Source organism: Nicotiana tabacum, chromosome 22 (assembly GCF_000715075.1).
Source record: "Nicotiana tabacum cultivar K326 chromosome 22, ASM71507v2, whole genome shotgun sequence".
NCBI lineage: Eukaryota > Viridiplantae > Streptophyta > Magnoliopsida > Solanales > Solanaceae > Nicotiana > Nicotiana tabacum.
In genome coordinates, this window is record NC_134101.1 from 47,607,814 (window position 1) to 47,630,900 (window position 23,087).

General features: G+C 40.7%; 1 long non-coding RNA gene across 1 annotated transcript; it reads right to left on the bottom strand.

Moving 5' to 3' along the window:
• Nucleotides 1-1,080: 1,080 nt before the first annotated feature.
• On the bottom strand, nucleotides 1,081-16,950 carry LOC107825646 (uncharacterized). The gene is made up of 3 exons (XR_001657131.2): nucleotides 16,346-16,950; nucleotides 4,263-4,418; nucleotides 1,081-1,374 (listed from the first exon to the last, which is right to left on the bottom strand). It is a non-coding gene; the product is annotated as an uncharacterized LOC107825646 (long non-coding RNA).
• Nucleotides 16,951-23,087: the final 6,137 nt, after the last annotated feature.

The following is a 23,087-nucleotide window of genomic DNA, read 5'->3' on the forward strand; positions in this document are numbered from 1 at the left end:
TGTTTTAAAATCTCAAATCGAGGAAGTTTGATTCCGTTAAAAGTCTGCGAAAATCAAAAGACCGAGTAATGAATTCTGTTAACCCGGGAGAAGGTATTATGCATTCTCGGATTCCGTAATTTTAGCATGATTGCTCAACTATTATTAATTGGCCTAGTTATCTGATTTATTACATATTTTAAACCTATTCGTGCATTTTTAATCTTTTAGCCGCTTTTAATTACTTATGGAATTATTTGAACAAGTCGTGATGTCGCGTACTCATTTGTTTTTGTACACATTGCGAATCGCGTCATGGGAGCCGTACCCACGATCTACAACATATTTATTTTAGTTATTGTTTGAAGTTATGATCGGGTCACATGAAATGCGCACCCGAATTGGGGATTACGTATTGCAACTATGCCACGGGAACCGTACCCATAGTCACGATGATTTATTTATTAATCACGCCTAAAGCAAGCTACGATGTTCATGAATTATTTTCCTAAAGCTTATTTGAGATTATTGTAAGGCCAAGAGTTTATGGAATTATTGTGGAGAAGCATCGAATGGATGAATTGGAAAAGTATAATAGCTCTGTTTATTAAAAAGAAAAGGGCTAGTAACACATCATCACGAAAATGTCCTGGCAGATGATTTATTTGCCTCACCAATTTATTTATCAAATTTGCTCAAACTAGCAAACCATACTATTTTAAACCTAGTCCAATTTTCTGATTTCTCTAACACTGACAAATGGCCCAACTAGCGTAAATATTAACGAAATAGCCTATTGATTAATAAAAGCAAATCAAATCCAATAAGCAACACAACTTATCAAATTCACGCCAACTCTGAACCATTTCCATGTTCAAACTTAAGAATGAAATTAACAGAATCTTCTAACAAAATAACAAAATCTTAATAAATGACCATATAAGCGCAAAAAGGGACAAACTATATCGAGAATTGCTCAGTGAACCAGAGAAAAGGAATGGAACATGGACAAAACAAGGGCATGCCAAGAAAAGTTTGAAAATTTAGCAATCAGATAGCGACTGTTAGTAACAAATTTTAACATAGCGAATAAGAACCGTATTACTGGACTAAGTCATTGCAATTGATTTCACGTCCGAAGCAGTAATATTACATTGAACTAATCAACATGAATAAGGCACTTGTGACTCAAGATGTACTACCCAAGTGAAAAGGTTTCACCCAGTTACAAATTGATACAAGAAAACTCATGAAATCAGAAATAAAGCTATAACATTATAGCTAGTTAATCCTCCTATTGTTACAAAACGATTTCCACCCAGCAGCTTCTATGACGACGAAAGAGGAAGCCAACAAAAATAGCTTCATTGATGGTTAAATCTGCTACTCAAGATCCTTCAACACAGATGTATTTAGAAAAAGTTTGAATCAACGTCATAGACTCACAAAGCAATAAACAGAATTCCAAATCACTCAAGTCTACCAATAGCCTATATCTATATTTTGAAGTTACACATGAATCAGTGACTGAAAATTTCGAGAGGAAAAAAAATGACTAAATGTATGGAAATGTGCTAATTCTGTCACCTAACATCTTGATTAACGGATTCCACACCATCCTCCAAACTAAACCAGATTCACATAATTTCTAATCAATTTATAAACATACTAATTAAAACCAAGAAAAGAACAGTCTTCAAATACACAAGAACAACAAATTTTCAAACTCACTAGAATCAATTCAACATGTTTTGGCATAAATAGGTAAATCAATTTTCATAGATCCATGTATTGGCAAGCTTTTGTGTGTACCTTAAAGCAGCAAAGATAAGTAAAAGAGAAAATAAATTTCTGAAATTCTGAGAAGAAACAGCAGCAAGAACACAAAGTAGAAGACCAAAACCACAGCAGCTTCAAACTCAAGCCATGAATCCCAGCCAAAAAAAAAAAACAGTAGGAAATGAAAAGAAACACAGCCTAATTTTTTTTTTTTTTTTTCTTTTGTTTTCTAGCTTTGAACTTGAAGAGAAAGAAATCAGAATGAAAATGAAGAGAAAGAGTCTTGGAATTTTTTTTTTCCACGGCTCTCTCCTATGAAAATCCTCCTATTTATAGCTTCACTCGAACCTTTTCTCCTTGGATGCCAAGGAATCCGAAAATCACCCCCAAAAATCCAAAACAAATTCTTGGTTTGGCGAGATAAGACAGATGTAAGGAGTAGATCGAGTGTGACTCGATCCTACGCCCCACATTTTTTCTATTTTCGCCAAAAGAGCATAAATCTGACAGAAAAATAAGAGGGAGTGCGTGAAATTCGGAAAGAATAATTCCGTTTGTCATAGGTCGTTAGGATACGTGGCAAAGGGAGAAAGGAGGGACCATGTGCACGAGTTTGCGAGTTAACTCGCCTGATTCCAGTGAGTTTGGGCGTGTTGTAGCGGCGGACAGAGGTGGGGGGTTGAGGAGATGCGGCTGGGTTAGTTTCTTTTAGGATTAGGGTTTGTGTTATATTTGGTTTATATTTGGTGTGAGGAAAAAAGGTGAGATGTTGGATTAAAGTTAGTGGGTGGCTAGGATTTAGAGAGGGAGATGGGGCGGGTCATGGGTTCAGGGCGGATCAGAAGCTGGGTAGGGGGAAAAGGTGTTGGGCTGGACGGATTTTTGGGGTAATATTTGGAGCAATTGGGCCACTGAAAATGGTTGTGACCGAATCCGGAATTAAGCAAGCTTTCTTTCTTCTTTTTTTCTTGATTTTTAGCTTAATAAAATTAATTAAAATCCTAAACTAAGTCCTACGTCAAATCTAATTTGTAAAATTAAATTAATTGTCTACATAAAAATAATTAATTAACTTAAGACTAATGAAAGAAAATTATTAATTTGCAACTAAAAGCTAAAAATGTAAAAATGACTAATATTTTTTATTTTTTGTTTAATAGCGCAATTAACTTATGTAATTAAATCCTAAATGCAATTAAGACCTAAAATGCTATGCATGAAAAAATTGACATTTTCGGTATTTTTCTCATGATTTTAAAATGTTAAATATGCAATTAAATGCAAGCAACAATTAACAAGAAATTCCTAAAAATTATATAAAAAATTAAAATAATTAGAAAAACCTATTTTGAATTTGTAGGAGTATTTTCTGTCAGGCAAAAATCACGTGCTCACAATAGTTTCTTACCCTTTGATTTCTGCTACTATCTATTGTTTCTTGTAATTCGATTATCTTATTTATCTGTGATAGATATTGCTCCTTTTTAGACTGCTTTATCATGACTTATTCGCCTTTGTTACTTTCATTGTCATACTGCATTGAATTGATTGTCCTTATCTGACCTTTTTTTTGGCCATGTTTTCTCTTGAGCCGAGGGTCTTTTGGGAAACCACCTCTCTACCTTACAAGGTAGAGGTAAGGTCTGCGTACACTCTACCTCCTCAGACCCCACTTTGTGGGTTTTCAATGGGTATGTTATTATTGTATATCAACTTATCAAATTCTTGAGCCGATTTTATTATTCTACTTTTATTTTATACTTTTTCATTGAAAATTTATCGTTGATATTCTTACTTACTACTAAAAAATAGTGTAATTCCGTCCGCAAATTGATAATTTTCGACCAAATTCCGACCGAAAACGATGGTCGCAAACGTATACCGACCGAAATCGATAGAAATTTCCGACTGAAGTCGGTCGGAAATTTCAAAGCGTTGACTGATTGTCAAACTTCAATTTCCGACCAAAATCGATTGAAAACTATTAAATTGTTTATTTTAAAATTTTAATTTCCGCCCGAATTTAAAATTTTAATTTCCGACCGATTTCGGTCGGAAATTTGAAAAAAATAATAATTTTATTTAATTAAATAACTAGTTGTAAATTGTTAATTTATTTTTTTTAAAAAAAATATAAATTCATAATTTCCGACCGAATTCGGTCGGAAATTATGAATATTTGGGCAAAAAAATTAATTTCCGACCGAATTCGGTCGGAAATCTGGGTAAAACCTGGGCAGGAAATGCCTATTTTTGAGCTACACCACTTGCCAATTACAACCAATATCCATCCTATAATGGCAGGCATTATATTGATGTCATTCAACCATAATTAATCAACAACAATGAATATACTAACAACAACAACAACAATAATTAACTAACAACTATTAACTAACACTAACAACCATTATCTAACAACAATAACAACTAATAACAACCACCACAACAACTAGTTTCAACTAAATATTGACAAGTTCAATACTTTGTTTAGCAATACATACCATTCAATGAGTTTTTTATCTAGCATCATCTCCATCTCCACTCCTAGAACCTTCATCGTCGGCACATGGGAAGGCTCACGAGACCGGGGAATGGAGAAAGTACCACTAGCAAAGAAGATTGGCCAGCTGACCTTGAAACATATGAAAGCATGTTTCCTTGGACAAGGAGAAACAATTTTGCACAGTTTATTTTGTTTAGGCAGTAAATAAAAACAAGCTTAAAGCAGTTCCAGACTTCCAATCAAACAAACAAATTAATGGATCAAATCAACATCTATATCATGTTCTCTATGCTCAAACACCTTGACAGCCAGAATTAAGTTTATATTTTAATTTTCATGGACTAAGAATAAGAGATCAGTCAATTACCAACAAGCTTGCCTGAAGAAGAAAGATGCAACAGAATAGCATTGGTACTATATACGGTCGAAATAGATTTTAGCCTTGGCATGTCCGGTATGGTTCGAAAGGTGATGTATCGAAGTAAGATCCCGAAAAGAGGATGAACTAACCTCGAACCCGGAAAGACCGGTCCGTGTCGAGATCGATATCCTAATCGAACTCGAACAAAAATCGAACCATGACGCAGGGTAGACCTATCGTGCTGATAATCCGAAGACCGACCAACATTGATCTGGAATCAATTCGAGGGCTCGAACCATGATCGGGCTCGAACCAAGATCACTAGTTTGAGCCGAAATCAAGCTCGAACCAAAATCAAGTTTTCTAAACGAGATCGAGCTTGCAGACAAAAGCTGTTGCAATCCCACTAGAGGGAATCTTGGCAGAAACTATGGATAAGCTGACTTATCATGGGTCTCCCACTGAATATTTTATTTTATTATGCTCGGTGCCGAATCCCTCCACTATAAATGAGCTTGGTTATCATTTCTGTAGGACGGATTTTTCTGAGACTTACATTGTAATGAAAGTATTATATTCCTCTACAGTAAAGAATGGCTATTCCAGTTTCTTAGATTGATTCTATTTGTTGAATTCTAAGGTTCACTGTTCTTGATTGCCTTGTCTAGATTACATTCTCTCCAATCTACATTCACATTTTATTTATCCTTGCATTTTGTATTAAGTTGCGCCACATATCTTCGGAACTGCATACAAATTCAACTCTATCCATTTTTCGAGTAAACAGTTTGGCGCCCACCGTGGGGCCGAGGATAACAGTGGTCATTTGATACAAATCTAAAAAAGAACACGCCATTGTGCCTCGCACTTATTTCCGAAAACATCTTCAATTCAGGGTCAGCTACGAATAGCCACCGATCGAATGGCTTCACCGATCGATTCCGAAGCCGGCCTTCAAGATGAAACCAACAACTTGGCACCACCCGAGGCTCGAATCGAAGTACCCGAGATTCGAGCCGAAATACCACTAGATGTCAATTCACAAATAGCTTTGGAAGCGAACCAGCGTTCCGAACCGGAAAGAAGCATTCACGGCGGTACTCGATCCATAGCCCAAGACATCCAAAACCCAGGGGAAATCGGGGCCAGCTTACGCATGATCTTCGAGTTATTGCAAGCCCAACAAGTAGCGATAGCTCAGCTACAGAGCCAAACTCGCGCACAAAGCAGGCCGGTTTCCAATCCACTTCGAGAAGTCACCCCCAGAACAGAGCCTGCCATAGTGAAATCTAACGAGCAAGAATCGGGGACTACTCCCGGAATTACTAAATTGCTCGAGGAACTCACAAAACGAGTCGAAGCCAACGACAAGAGGGTGGAAACGTACAATGCCAGGGTCGACCAAATCCCGGGGTCTCCATCAATGATAAAAGGGCTTGATTCAAAAAAATTCATACAAAAGCCTTTTTCGTCGAGTGCAGCACCGAAGCTAATCCCCAAAAAATTTCGTATGCCTGAAATCCCAAATATAACGGTACGACCGATCCTAACAAACATGTCACCTCTTGCACATGTTCCATAAAAGGCAACGATTTGGAAGACGATGAGATCGAATCTGTGTTGTTGAAAAAGTTCGGGGAAACCCTCTCGAAAGGAGCTATGATTTGGTACCACAATTTACTGCCGAATTCCATCGATTCCTTTGCCATGTTAGCAGATTCATTCATAAAAGCACATGCTGGTGCCATAAAGGTTGCAACGAGAAAATCAGACCTCTTCAAAGTAAAGCAAAGCAGGGAGAAATGCTGAGGGAATTCGTATCCCGATTTCAAATAGAACACATGGAATAACCCCCGGTCACAGACGACTGGGCCGTACAAGCTTTCACCCAAGGGTTGAACGAGCTAAGTTCGACAGCATCACATCGGCTGAAACAAAATTTGATCGAGTATCCAGCGGTAACTTGGGCAGCTGTGCACAACCGATATCAATCGAAAATTAGGGTCGAGGATGATCAGTCGGGGGCCCCGTACGGACCCGTTCATCAGAACAAGACAGTTATTAATCAAAAGCAGATCGACAAAGAACAAAGGTCGAACAGAGACTGATATCGACCATACGTCGCAGATCGGGTGAACAACGGTTCAGCACGCAACGCAGTTCGGAACAATCAAAGAATTGATCGAGGACAAAATTCTCGGGGGCTTATGAGTAAGAGCGGCTTTGATAAATATGCCGAGCCTATAGAAGCACCTCGATTATCAGAATATAACTTCAGCGTTGGTGCATCCGCTCTCGTGTCGGCCATCGGACGCATCGAAGACACTAAATGGCCTCGACCAATGCAGACTGATCCTGCCCGAAGAAATCCCAATCAAACGTGTGAATACCATGGTACCTGTGGCCACAGAACGGAAGATTGCAAGCAACTAAGAGAGGAAATAGCTCGCCTATTTAACAAAGGGCACCTTCGGGAGTTTCTGAGTGATAGGGCAAAGAGCCATTTTAGAAGTAGGAATTTCAGCAAGCAAAACGAGCAAGAAGAACCGCAGCACGTCATCCACATGATCATCGGCGGCATCGATACCCCTCGGGGACCAATGCTTAAACGCACTAAAACATCGATGGTGAGGGAAAAGCGATCTTGGACTCAAGATTACGCACCCATGGGGACTCTGTCCTTTGGTGATGAAGATGCAGAGGGGGTCATCCAAACCCAACAACGATGCGCTGGTAATATCCGTACTCGTAAATAAAACTAAAATTAAGCGTGTGTTAATCGATCCAGGTAGCTCAGCCAACATCATCCGATTGAAGGTAGTGGAGCAGCTCGGCCTCCAGGATCATATCGTACCCGCAACTCTGGTCCTAAACGGGTTCAATATGGCATGCGAAACCACCAAAGGTGAGATAGTCATACCAATAAACGTGGCGGGAACCATCCAGGAAATAAAGTTTCACGTGATCGAAGGCGATATGAGATATAACGCCCTTTTCGGAAGGCCATGGATCCACGACATGAGAGCTGTGCCTTCGACCCTACACCAGGTTCTAAAATTCCCGATGTCGGGAGGTGTCAAAACGGTGTACGGAGAACAACCAGCCGCGAAAGAAATGTTCGCCGTCGACGAAGCTAAACCAGTGTCCTCACTTTCGCCGATAAAAGGATCGGGCCCAGAAGGAGAACGGGACACCAAATAGCAATCGCAGACATCGGCTTCAACCCAGCCAGAAAACCAGAAAATCGAAGAGGATGGAGACCAAAGGGTCCCTCGATATTTCGTGATTCCCAATGACTCCGACGCCACAAAATCGATGATCGAGGAGCTAGAGCAAGTCATATTAATCGAGCGCCGGCCCGAGCGAAAGGTATACTTGGGAACGGGGTTGAGCCCTGAACTCAGGAAGAAACTCGTTCAATTTCTTATCAATAACATCGATTATTTTGCCTGGTCCTATTTAGATATAACAGGGATCCCGCTGGACATAACGACGCATCAGCTAAGTTTGGACCACAGGTTCAGACCAGTGAAGCAAAAGAGAAGACCCCAGTCCGATAGAAAGAATGCATTCATAAAGGACGAGGTAACCAAACTCTCAAAGTAGGGTCCATTCGATAGGTGAAATATCCCGAATGGTTAGCCAACGTAGTTGTAGTCCCTAAAAAACGGAACAAACTTAGAATGTGCGTGGACTATAAGGATTTGAACAAAGCATGCCCCAAAGACTCCTTTCCGTTGCCCAATATCGATCGCATGATCGATGCCACGGCCGGCTACGAGATCCTCACTTTTCTCGATGCCTATTCCGGGTATAATCAAATACAGATGAACCCGGAGGACCAGGAAAAAACCTCATTTGTCACCAAATATGGAACGTATTGTTATAATGTGATGCCTTTCGGGCTAAAAAATGCAGGGGCTACTTACCAACGCCTAGTGAATAAAATGTTCGAAGAACAAATAGGAAAATCAATGGAAGTTTATATTCATGACATGTTAGTCAAGTCCCTGCGCGCAGAGGACCATTTAATTCATTTGCAGGAAACGTTCAAGATTTTGAGGAAATGCAAAATGAAGCTCAACCACGAGAAATGTGCTTTCGGGATCGGTTCGGGCAAGTTCCTCGGCTTCATGGTATCACATCGGGGAATAGAGATTAACCTCGATAAAATCAAGGCCATCGAAGACATCGTCGTTGTAGACAGCGTGAAGGCTGTACAAAGGCTAACGGGTCGGATCGCCGCCTTAAGCCGGTTCATGTCAAGATCATCTGATCGAAGTCATAAATTTTTCTCTCTACTCAAAAAGAAGAACGATTTTTCTTGGACCCCGGAGTGCCAACAAGCATTAGAAGAACTAAAGCGATATCTATCAAGCGCACCACTGCTTCACACTCCAAAAACAGACGAGAAACTTTGTTTGTACTTGGCAGTATCGGAAGTCGCCGTAAGCGGTGTCCTAGTTCGAGAAGAGCAAGGTACGCAATTCCCCGTTTATTATACGAGTCGAACCTTAGGAGAGGCGGAAACTAGATATCCGCTCCTAGAAATGTTGGCGCTGGCACTGATAAGCGCCTCGAGGAAGTTAAGGCCATACTTTCAATGTCATCCTATATGTGTATTGTCCACATACCCGCTTCGTAGTATTTTGCACAAACCCGAGTTATCAGGCCGACTGGCCAAATGGGTCGTCGAACTCAGTGGGTACGATATCGAATATCAACCCCGCACGACCATCAAGTCTCAAGTTTTAGCGGACTTCGTGGACGATTTCACACCAGCCCTCGTACCCGAAGTCGAAAAAGAACTGTTGAAATCAGGTACATCATCGAGGGTATAGATCCTTTTTACGGACGGGACTTCGAACGTAAAAGGGTCCGGACTGGGCATAGTTTTGAAACCACCCACGGGTGGAATTATTAGGCAATCTATTAAAACTATCAGGTTTACTAACAACGAGGCCGAGTATTAAGCCATGATTGCAGGTCTCGAGTTAGTTAGAAACTTGGGAGCAGAAGTCATTGAAGCCAACTGCGACTCCTTGCTGGTGGTGAGTCAAGTAAACAAAACCTTCGAAGTTCGAGAAGGTAGAATGCAGAGGTATTTAGATAGACAGCTTATCACTTTGCGCCATTTCAAACAATGGACTTTACGGCATGTACCACGGGAACAGAATAATGAGGCCGACGCGCTGGCGAATTCGGGGTCGTCGGTCGAGGTAGATGATACAGGCTCGGGGAATGTTGTTCAACTTTCAAGATCGGTAATCGAAGAAGGTCACGCCGAAATAAATTCTACAAGCTTAACCTAGGATTGGAGAAACAAGTATATTGAATATTTGAAAAGCGAAAAACTCCCATTGGACCCTAAAGATTCCATAACCCTACGGACCAAAGCTGCTCGATTCACTCTGGCTTCGGACGGAACGTTGTACCGAAGAACGTTCGATTGACCGTTGGCAGTATGCTTGGGTCCGGGGGATGTCGATTACGTCCTACGGGAAGTGCATGAGGGTACTTGCGGGAACCACTCTGGAGCCGACACATTAGTCCAAAAAATAATCATAGCAGGGTATTATTGGATCGATATGGGCAAAGATACGAAGGAATTTGTTCGTAAATGTGACAAATGTCAAAGGTTCGCACCGATGATCCACCAGCCCGATGAGCAACTCCACTCGGTCCTATCCCCGTGGCCATTCATGAAATGGGGAATAGATATCGTCGGCCCTCTGCCATCGACCCCAGGTAAAGCCAAATTCATTTTGTTTATGACTGACTATTTTTCTAAATGGGTTGAAGCGCAGGCGTTCGAGAAAATAAGAGAGAAAGAAGTTATAGACTTTATTTGGGATCATATCATATGCCGGTTCGGGATACCCGCCGAAATAGTATGTGACAATGGAAAATAATTCGTTGGCAGCAAAATAACAAGATTCCTCGAAGACCACAAGATAAGAAGGATATTGTGACGCCATACCACCCCAGTGGGAATGGGCAGGCCGAATCAACAAACAAAACCGTCATTCAAAATTTAAAGAAGAGGTTGAACGACGCTAAAGGGAGATGGAGAGAAATCCGGCCTGAAGTCCTTTGGGCATATCGGACAACGTCAAAATCCAGTACGGGGGCGACCCCGTTCTCCTTAGTATATGGATCCGAAACATTGATACCAATCGAGGTTGGTGAACCCAGTGCCAGATTTCGATTCGCGATGGAAGAATCAAATAACGAGGCTATGAATACAAGCCTCGAACTATCAGATGAAAAGAGAGAAGCTGCTCTCGTCCGAATGGCCGCCCAAAAGCAGCGAATCAAAAGATATTATAATCGAAGAACCAAGCTCCGCCATTTCAAGCCTGGGGACTTAGTGTTGAGAAAAATTACCATCAATACCCAAAATCCGAATAAAGGGAAGCTAGGACCGAATTGGGAAGGACCATATCAGGTACTCGAAGACATCGGAAAGGAGTCATACAGGAACGGCGTTATAAACGGCAAACAACTATCAAGCAGCTGGAATGTATCACATCTAAAGCGGTACTACTGTTAAGGTACAACCTTTCCTTATTCGTTTATATATCGAAACTGACCCCTACAGAAGTCCGAACAAGGGACGGATCTCTCGCCAGAAAGCACGCGTTGCACTCTTTTTCCCTTAGACCGGTTTTATCCCAAATGGGTTTTTCGGCAAGGTTTTTAATGAGGCAACCATTGGTCGTGCAGCATTTATAACAATATCCGAGGTCCCGCAAGAAAGTTATTTCACAGCAACAGGGTCCCAATAGGAAAAACTGTAAAGCGCCAAATGGTCAAAGCGAACCATGCTCATATAGATTGGCCCGAACCCAGGCATGTAATAACGTGCGAAGAAAGTTCTCTTTTTTATCAGCATCTTATATCCAATGAAAATTCCTCTATTTCGAGATTTATTGTGCAATCAGAATTGAGATACAAATCGACCAAGCCTACAGGCTACATTACTTCGAGTACGAATCATTCACTCGATCAAGCCTACGGGCTATTTTTTTTGAGTTCGAGCAAAACACTCACTCGACCATTAAGCCTACGGGCTACATTATTTCGAGTTCGAAACACTTACTCGATCATTAAGCCCACGGGCTACATTACTTCGAGTTCGAATCATTCACTCGATTAAGCCTACGGGCTATTTTTATTTCGAGTTCGAGCAAACACTCACTCGACCATTAAGCCTACGGGCTGCATTACTTCGAGTTCGAAACTCTCACTCGATCATTAAGCCCACGGGCTATATTACTTCGAGTTCGAATCATTTACTCGATCAAGCCTACGGGCTATTTTTATTTCGAGTTTGAGCAAAACACTCACTCGACCATTAAAGCCTACGGGCTACATTACTTCGAGTTCGAACCATTCACTCGACCAAGCCTACGGGCTATTTTTATTTCGAGTTCGAGCAAAACACTCACTCGACCATTAAGCCTACGGGCTACATTACTTCGAGTTCGAATCATTCACTCGATCAAGCCTACGGGCTATTTTTATTTCGTGTTCGAGCAAAACACTCACTCAACCATTAAGCCTACGGGCTACATTACTTCGAGTTTTGAACCATTCACTCGACCAAGCCTACTGACTATTTTCTCTTTCGAGTTCGGGCAAACACTCACTCGACCACTATGCCTGCGGGCTACAATTTCAAGTCCGAGCAAAAACTCGCTCATTATGCCCACGGGCCATATTTCTTCAAAATCGAATCATTGACAACTAATGAACCTAAAGGGCTACATTGCCCCAAGTTTGAGTAAATGCTCGCTCGGTTGCAGAGGCTACGAGGTCCAAATTTGATTAAGCTGTTTAAAACATTGTGGAAACATTCATAAGACAAATAAAGTCCTCGCAAGGCGGGAAACAAAAACATAAGCAAATCAGCGAAAGGGGAGATATGTTTATACACAAATTTATCTGCATGGGTGATTACAACGTAAAAATTACAAACTAAATTTCTCGACCGGGAGTGGTCTCTTCTTTATCAGGTTCCCCCCGTTTTTGGATCCGCTCTTGCTCCCATCGTCGTCGTCATCACCGTCAGAAACCAGAGCTTCAGCATCAGCTTTGAGTTCTTTTGCCCTTTTTATCTCTTCCGCGAGATCGAAGCCGCGAGCATGAATCTCCTCAAGAGTTTCCCTTCTGGATCGGCACTTAGCAAGTTCGGCGACCCAATGCGCTCGACTATCGGCTGATTCGGCCGCCTCTCTTGCCTGGACTTGGGCAGCTTCATCGTCGGCCCGATAGACGGCCACGAGCGCATCCACGTCGGCCTTTGCCTTTTCAGCATCGGATTCGGCCTTGGCAAGTACATAGGCCAACCGAGCCTCAAGCTCCTCAATTCTTCTGGCCTGAGCCGGGCCTTTTTCCTTCATTTTCTGAAGCTGGGTTTCGGACGAAGATAACTGGGCTCGAGCGGTCTCTTTTTCTGCAGCAAAGCGGTCCATACCTTCTTTCCACCGCAAGGACTGCATCCTTATCACGTCGACCTCCTCACGAAGCTTCCCGATCATCTCGATTTTTTCCTGCAGCTGTGAGACCGAAATGTAGCTATCGTTCCGATATCAAGCCCATAGGCTTTCAAAAGCATCATTACCTACTCAGACAAATCATTCTGATCTCGATAAGCCTTGGCCAGCTCAGCTCGGAGGTCTTTTATATCCTTCTCTCTCTGCCCTAAGGGAGTTCCTCTCGTCAGTAGTGCGGTGTAGGTCGGTCGCGTATCGATGCAACTCATTCTGGGAACGAGAACATTGTTCTCGATGGACTGCCGCAGCCTACAAAGAAACAAGAAGTGAAGTTAACGAAAAACGAACATAAAGACAGTACCGACAAAAATAAATAATTTAAAGGCTCACCTGATTCAAAGCCTGCCGCAATCCCTGAAAAAGATCTGATTCTTCACAGGCACCGGCAACATCCTCGATACCGATAAACAGGTCACGAAACGGATCTTCTCTATCGTGGGGCCTGTCTAGATCGAGGGCTCCTAAAGCTTAAGCTTCCCGAATCACCCCTGCGGAAAAAGCGGGAAAGGTAGGCGAATCCTCGATCGTTGCTGCCCCAAATGACTCGCTTGAAGCGTTCCCCTCCGCTCGGAGGGGTTCGAGGGGGTCTTCGATTGTAACCCCTACTGGTTGACTCCGATGAGGGGCGTCTCCGACATCCGATAGTTCGGGGACTCTACCTGGATCTTTCTCCGGTATATCTTTAGTTCGAGGCGGAGCCTCATAGAACATCATCGATCCAGCCGGCGATGAGGCATCGGCGGCTCTCTTCGTTCGGACCGCCAGCACGGACTCATTGTCCTCTTCTTCTTCTTCTTCATCTTCATCCCTTAAATGCAAAATGGATTCCACGGTCAAAGGAATGACATTCTTGTTCGGCTTACGAGCCGTCCTCTTCTTCGGCTTTGGATATTCTGGAGCCGAGGCTCTTTTCCTTTTATTTTCCTTCACAGGCTTTGGGACAGAGGTCAAACATCCTCCTCATTGGACAGAGGCCTCAAGACCGCGTCTTTACCCAAACCTGCATATGGAAAACTTTATAAAAATATATTTTGAAAAAACCCCTCGTTCGGATCATCAGAGTCCGAGAAAAGAGCTTACCGTGATTTTTGGCCTCCCACTGACCCTTTGACAAATCACGCCACAAGCGCTCGACTTATGTGGAGGTCGAAACAAGAGCCCTTACCCAGTTCTTGAGATCGGGAACCGCTCCGGGCATCCAGGGAACCGCTACATCACAAGAGGAGGAGTGTCGATAAGAGAATAAATGGAAGAACAAAATAGAAGCAACAACAAGATCATATTTACATTTCATGTTCCACTCCTCGGGAAAGGGCATCTTCTCAGTCGGGATCAGGTCTAGAGTCCTTACTCGAACGAACCTGCCCATCCAACCCCGGTCCCTGTCCTCATCAATACTCGAGAACAGAGCCTTGGTAGCCCGACGCTGGAGTTTTATTAACCCTCCTCGAAAAAGTCGGGGACGGTACAACCGGATAAGATGATCGAGGGTGAACGGCATTCCCTCGATTTTGCTCATAAAATATTGGATCAGGATAACGATCCGCCACAAGGAAGGATGGACCCGGCCTAGGGTTACCTGATATTGTCAACAGAAGTCGATAATGACGGAATCAAGGGGACCCAAAGTGAAAGGGTAAGTATATACGTTCAAAAACCCTTTCGCGTAAGAAGTGATATCTTCGTCAGGGGTAGGTATTATTACTTCTTTTTCACCCCAATTGCAATCCTTCTTTAACAGATCGAGGTGCTTCTCGGTTATCAAATACATGTACCTCGATACCGGCTCACATCGGCCAGGGACCGATGAACATTTATCAACCTTAAAATCTGAAGTAAGGACGCACGCCCCGGGAACACACTCCTCAGGCCGTGGTTCTGCCGGTGCCTCATCGGCGACACACTGTGAAGATGAAGCCTTCTCTTTCAGAGGAATGGTTTGCGATGTTTTCGCCATTTTTGAATACAAAAGTAAGGAATAGAAGGAAGTAACAGAGGTTTGGTATAATTGAAGAAGGGCTTTTTCGGAAAGAAATCACAACTTTACTGGTAAGTTGGAGAGTACGAAGAAGAGCTTGGGAAATTTTGGAAGATAGAAGATGTAAAAATGATAAAGGATAAAGATAAGAGTTATTTATAGGTTCAAACGATGGCGGTTCAGTATCAGCAGTGGCCGACCACCGCCTGACATGCATTAAATGCCTTGGAAGACTAAACTGACGGGACAGCTTCCAGATGCGTCATAGTCGAACCCGATGGAAATGACAAGATATAATCCGATCGAGCTGTTGAAAATCATGTCGTTTCTCGCTGCATTTTTTCTGAGAAACGAGGGGACTATCTGTATACGGTCGAAATAGATTTCAGCCTTGGCATGTCCGGTATGGTTCGAAGGGTGATATATCGAAGTAAGATCCCGAAGAGAGGATGAACTAACCTCGAACCCGGGAAGGCCGGTCCGTGTCGAGATCGATATCCTAATCGAACTCGAACAAAAATCGAACCATGACGCAGGGTAGACCTATCATGTTGATAATCCGAAGACCGGCCAACATTGATCTGGAATCAATTCGAGGGCTCGAACCATGATCGGGCTCGAACCAAGATCACTTCCAAAATCAAGTTTTCTAAACGAGATCGAGCTCGCAGACAAAAGCCGTTGCAATCCCACTAGAGAGAATCTTAGCAGAAACTATGGAAAAACTGACTTATCATGGGTCTCCCACTTAATGTTTTATTTTATTATGCTCGGTGCCGAATCCCTCCACTATAAAAGGGCTTGGTTATCATTTCTGTAGGACGGATTTTTCTGAGACTTACATTGTAATGAAAGTATTATATTCCTCTACAGTAAAGAATGGCTATTCCAGTTTCTTAGATTGATTCTATTTGTTGAATTCTAAGGTTCACTGTTCTTGATTGCCTTGTCTAGATTACATTCTCTCCAATCTACATTCACATTTTATTTATCCTTGCATTTTGTATTAAGTTGCGCCACATATCTTCGGAACTGCATACAAATTCAACTCTATCCATTTTTCGGGTAAACAGGTACCAACAATTTCGATTAATCAAACAATGAGAATCCAAGGGGTTTAATCAAACTTAATCAACGTTTCAATTATTCAAATGAAAGCATAATACAAGAGGTTTAAAACTTACCTAATCAAACAATGAGAATCCAAGCGATACAGCAGAATTATTTCGAATGCAGCAGAAATTATTTCGAATCCACAGCAGAAACAATTTCGAATCCAAACGGTTTCAGATCTGATTTTTGGAATTTCGAATCCACGGCTTTTTTTTTACGAGGTTTCAGTTAGAGGCCGTTTACGAATTTCACAGCTTTTATTTCGAATCCACAGTTTTTTTACGAATTTCGAATCCAAACGGTTTCAGCTTTTTTTGGCAAATGGGTATTTGATAATCAGTCTCGCCCTCTTTATAATGGGACAAATTGATCGTTTATGGATGATGGAATGGCTTGTCAAAAGTATGGGAGGAAGAATCTTGACTATCTTTACTGGAAATGGCAACCCAACGATTGTGACCTTCCAAGGTAATTTCTTTTGCTTTCTGCTTTTCTTCCATTTGCTCTCCTTTGGGGTTATTGGGTGCTTATGGTTTTTTATTATAATTTTGGTTTTGCAAAGATTTAATGCCATTAGCTGGTTAAGGGGGAACGGCAATGCTAGAAGATGAGAGCTTAGGAAGAAAGAAAACAGAGGGAACGGCGCTCAGGTCAAGGGGATCTAATTTTAGGTGTATACAAGTTATATTCCATATAACATTTTATATATATATATATATATATATATATATATATATATATATATATATATAGTATAGTATATTGTCACACCTCTTTTTTCCCGAGAGGATAGGAAATAGAAGAGTTTTTCTAATTAAAGTAACATTAATCGAAATGGGATTATTTGTTTAATCAGAGTAGCCACTTGGAATATTTATGGTGTCCCAAGTCACCGGTTTATTTTAAAATCCCAAATCGAGGAAATTGATTCTATTTATGATCCGCGAACACAAAAGACCGGGTAAGAAATTCTGTTAACCCGGGAGAAGGTATTAGGCAATCCCGAGTTTCGTGGTTTTAGCACGGTCGCTCAACTATTAATAATTGGCCTAATTATCTGAATTACATGTTTTAGAACCTTTTGTGCATTACCGCTTTTAATATTTATGAAATTTATTTAAATAAGTTGTGATGTCGCGCACCTATTATTTTTGTACACATTGTGAATCGTGTCATGTGAAATGTACCCGCGACTTACAATATGTTTATCTTTATTATTATTTGAAGTTGTGGTCGAGTCACGTGAAACGCACACTCGAATTTGGAATTATGTGTCATGACTATGCCATGGGAACCGTACCCATAATCACGATGATTTATTAATCGCACCTAAAGCAAGCTACGAGATTCATTATTATTTCTTTCTATGATCAGAATTAAGTGTGAAGTCTAGAATTCATGGATCTTCATATGTGGAGAGTAGTTCATTCTTTTAAATTATTAACAAAGTTATTTTGGAGAAAAGCATTAGAATTACTAGAATTGCTTTGGCAGTCATTTTTTATATAAGCTCATATGCGCCTACAGTGATTTCAAAGAAACTTTACAGGTTTCAAAGAGTTTGGGTTTTTGGAACAAGCCCACCAATACTGAGTGCTAGCCATGGTCACCAAGACAAACACAATTCATGGTCTAAGAACTCTGTTCAACTCAAAATCATGGAGATTCAGCAATTGGCATTATGAACTATAAGATTCCCCAATCTAAAACTAATTTCATGTTTTTGTTATATGCTAGATAAATGAGCTAGTTGACTCTTAGGAAATATATACAAATAACAATCACTCACATACTAATTTTGCTAATCACTATAACCCAAAGTATAGTCATTACAGGTTCATTTCATACTAATTCTGCACAAAAACAAAACAACAAACAGAATTCCAAAATTCAAAATCCAAGGAATTCGAACAATGTCCAAACAACACATACAGTTATTTATGAATTCATCTCATATCCTTATTTCTCAATGTACTTAGTCCAATTTGAATTTAAAGTTAAACAGTGAAGGAATATTCAGTGAACATATAGATGAACAAACTGAGGCAAATTTTATAATACTAAAACATCTACATGGCAATACATAACCTGAGAATGAAATTAGTACCTGGATCGGTAAGAAACAAAGCTAACACAGCTAAATAAAAGCTGAAGGAAGCAGCAGGGTAGGAGTTCAGCAGCGGATTCGAGTAAAACAACAGCAGAAATTATATGATTCCAGCCCGATTAAGCCTTAAAACTTTCAAAATATATAGTGCAAAACCAGCAAAAATTGAAGCGGCTATCCATATCCCTTTCACTCCTCTTGTTCGAAGCTTTTGTGTGTGTATGTGTGTGTACTTTCGGTCCCTTTGCTGAGACTGAGGTGAGAGAGGGGACAGCTGCTCGGAGGGAATAGATAAGAAGAAGTCGGCGGCTAGGGTTTTTTATGTGTAAGGGGGGAATCTGATCTCTTCTTCAGGTGGTGATAGAGAGGGGAACTAGGGTGTATTTTAGAGATGAAGGGGGATATTGGGCCGGCGGGTAGTGGGCTGGAGTGAATGGAAGGAAAATAGGTCACTAGAAGCACCTGGCCCAAAGATGTAATGAGACCCCATAGCCTTCTCTTTTCTTTCTTTGTATTTTGCAAGACTAATCAATTTATTTAACACTCCTAATTCCAACTAATTTGTAAAATTAACCTAATGACCTATTTTTCTACAATTAACTAATTTAATTAGCTAACCAATGCATGTAGAGTTACTAATGTATTTTTTGGTATTTTAGTGTTTTACAAATGCAATTGATTATGCAATTAAAATCTAAAAAATGTAAAAATTAAAAATATTTTTGTATTATCTTTAAGATTTAAAATGCAACTTAAAAATGCATCAAACATGAATACGTACAAAGCAAACTAAGTAAAAATATAAAAAAATAATTTAAAGCTATTTTTTAGATTTTTTAGGAGTAATTTTATATTAGGGCAAAAATTAGGTGCTCACATATATATGTATATATAGTATAGTATTATATATATACTAAGTGTGTGTATAGTATATATCCTTATTCTCTCTCTCTCTCTCTCTCTCTCTCTCTCTCTCTCTCTCTCTCTCTCTCTCTCTATATATATATATATATATATATATATATATATATATATATATATATATATATATATATATATATATATGTATATGTGTGTGTGTGTGTGTGTGTGATGACCCAAAAGGTCATCTTATGTTTTAGAACTCGAATCTACTCTCTTAAGCCTTAAAAATCTCATTTTTTACCCTCTTCGATTTACGTGCGCAGTCCGGGCAGGTTTTCGGAAAGCGTTTATGTTGAAAACTAATGAAAATAAGAATTTTTGTCTTAAAAATTGATTTTAGTTGACTTCGGTCAATATTTTAGTTAAACGGGCCCGGATCTATGCGTTGACGGTCCCGGTAGGTCCGTATCAAATTATGGGACCTGGACGTATGCCCGGAATAGAATTCGGAGGTCCCTAGCTTGAGTTATGAATTTTTGATGAAAATTAAAAGTTTAGAAATTATTTATTTTTAAGAATTGATTGATATTTGGCATTATTAGTATCGGGTCCGTATTTTAGTTCCGGAGTACGGTATAGGTTCATTATGCTATTTAAGACTTGTCTGTGAAATTTGGTGAGAAACAGAGTTGATTTGACGTGATTCAGACGTCTAGTTGAGAAATAGAAATTTTAAAGTGTTCTTGAGAATTTCATTTGATTTGGTGCTAAATTCGTAGTTCTAGGTGTTATTTTGGCGATTTGATCGCGCGAGCAAGTGCGTATGATATTTTTAGACTTGTGTGCATGTTTGGTTTGGAGCCCCGAGGGCTCGGGTGAGTTTCAGATAGGCCACGGGATGTTTTGGACTTTGGAAATTTGGTATTTTGCTGCAGCAGGTGTTCTAGCATGTCCTTCTTCGCATTCGCAAAGGTACTCTCGCGAACGCGAAGTCTTGGTCGCGAACGCGAAGCGATGGGGGCGTTACCCTTCGCGAACGCGACAAGCCCATCGCGAACGCGTAGTGTTAGGCATTGGGGAGGGGGAGTCAGCCATTCCTTCATCGCAAACGCGAGCAATGCCTCGCGAACGCGAAGGCCAGGAGGGAGTAACCATCGTGAACGCGAGCTAGATCTCGCGAACGCGTAGGCTTGGCAGACAGTACCCTTCGCGAATGCGACAGTGCTCTCGCGAACGTGATGAACAATGTTGCCCAGCACTTAACAGAATCCAAAAACGGGATTTTAGCCAAAAATTCATTTTTTCAAAAACTAAACGGTGAGAGGTGATTTTTCAAGAGCCATTTCTTCCCCAAATTGTTGGTAAGTGATTCTAAACCATTTTCTTTCAATTATCCATTACGTTTCTTGAATTTTCAACCAAAAATCTAGAGTTTTCATGGTAGAATTAGGGGTTAGGGTAGGAACTAGGGATTTCGGGAATTTGGAAATTTAGACCTTAATTTGAGGTCGGATTCCGAAACCAATTATATATTAGGGCTCGGGGATGAATGGGTAAAAGAATTTTGGTCCGAACCTCGGGTTTTGACCAAGCGGACTCGGGGTCGATTTTTCGACTTTTTGGAGGAAAAATTTGGGAAATTTAATTTATGAAATATAAATGATTCTTTTAGCAATATTTGATATTATTTAGTCATTTTTGAATAGATACGAGTGGTTTGGAGGTGAATTCCAAAGGAAAAGTTGTAATTGAGAATTAAGTGGCCTTCGGAGCAAGGTAAGTATTGTGTCTAACTTTGGCTTGAGGAAATAGGTATTGTGTGAGTATTTGCTACGTGTTTTGTTGTTGAATACGATGTATAGTTGAGATGACGAGTATCTATGCATTGTGGTCGAGTCATAGCATGCGAGTGAAATTCCATTCTTGCAAATTTGTAGTCTTAAATATTGTTATCCATGCTTATTGTTGTTGTTGAAATATTGGGAGACTTGTATCCGGTTCCACCAAGGTTGATAAAATTGTGAATATTGATTCGAGGTTGAGATGTTAAATTGTGAAAGTAATAATTGATGAAATATTGATTTCTTTGTGAAACTTCTCTCTATCTGTTGTTATTGATTCTTTGAATTGTGAGGAAGAGTGTAAAGCACGAAGGGTGATGTCGTGCATGATTTATTTATATTGTGAGAAAGAGTGTAAAGCACGAAGGGTAATGCCATGCATGATTTATTTATATTGTGAGGAAGAGTGTAAAACACGAAGGGTGATGTCGTGCATGATTTATTTATATTGTGAGGAAGAGTGTAAAGCACGAAGGGTGATGCCGCGCGTGATTTATTTATATGGTGAGGAAGAGTGTAAAGCACGAAGGGTGATGCCGTGCAGTCTTATTTATTATTTGGTGAGGTTGAGAGTAAAAGCACGAAGGGTGATGCCGTGCAGTTTTCCTTGCTGTTTTAATTGTTCAATTCGTTTAAGGATTTCCGGTTTAATTCCATTTTTTATTATTCTCACTCTTTATGTTGTATTCCCCCCACTGTATGTTCCCTTCCCATTATTTCTGTGTTATTTCTTTATTTACTGTTGTTGCCACTAGCATGATTATACTGTTCAGGTTATATGTGGGTGTCTTGTCCTAGTCTCGTCACTACTTCGCCGAGGTTAGGCTCGACACTTACCAGTATATGGGGTCGGTTGTACTGATGCTGCACTCTGCACTTTTTGTACAGACTTTGATACCGACTCAGGTTGATCAAGATTTTGCTAATGGTCCGCTGTCCGGAGACTCAAGGTAGATCTGTCGGCGTTCACAGACCTTGAAGTCCCCATCTACTTCTTATGTCATTATTGTTTTCTTTCATTCAGACAGTTGTATTTCTTCCAGACCATTACTTGTAGTAAATTCTAGAATGCTCGTGAATTGTGACTCTAGATCCAGGTGGTAGTAATTAATACATTTTAATAAAATTTTGCACCTCTTATATTTCATCTTAATTAATTATTGTTATTTACTGAATGGATATAAAGGAATTGGTTTAACGATTTTCTAACGTTGGCTTGCCTAGCAAGTGAAATGTTAGGTGCCATCACGGTCCTGTCGGTGGGAAATTTCGGGTCGTGACAGTTGGTATCAGAGAAACAACTTTAAATTTACAGAAGATCTACTCAGCGTGGACGTCATGGTTACAGATTTTGGGATGCTTCGGAGGAAGTACAGTGGTTGACGAGATTCTGGACTATGTGGTTTGTGCCAAGATTTGTCTGTATGGAGCTCTACTTTTGTGATCGTTGTGTATAAATAGGGGTAAGGGTTACCTCTGAGAAGAATCGAAGAGTATGTTAAGAAATGGGTCAGCTCAATAGTGTTGAGTCAGCATAACAAAAGAAGAAATTGGCCTTAGGAGAGATAATTCTCCATAGGTGTCCGTGGCAAGCCTATGAAGAGGGCAGACCAGTCAATATAACACCGCCCACTTGGCTCGGTTCTCAGAAATGCTTTTGAAAGAGTTTGTTTCCCGGACTCTCCGTAATGCATGGCGCATAGGGTTTGAACGATTGCGTCAGGCCACCATGACGGTGTCATAATATGCCATCGGGTTCAATAAGTTAGCCCGTCATATTCCTACTTTGCTTCCTACAGCCAGAGAGTGAGTCCATAGACTCATTAAAGGACTTAATTATGATCGTAAAATTTTGTATGGCTCGGGAGCTACAGGTTGATACTTCATTTTCTCTAGTGGTAGAAATTTCCAAGATATTAGAATGTGTTCGGGGTGAGGAAAAAGGAAACTAAGGAGACCAAGACGTCTCGAGGTTCTAGGGGATTCAGTGGATTCTACTCT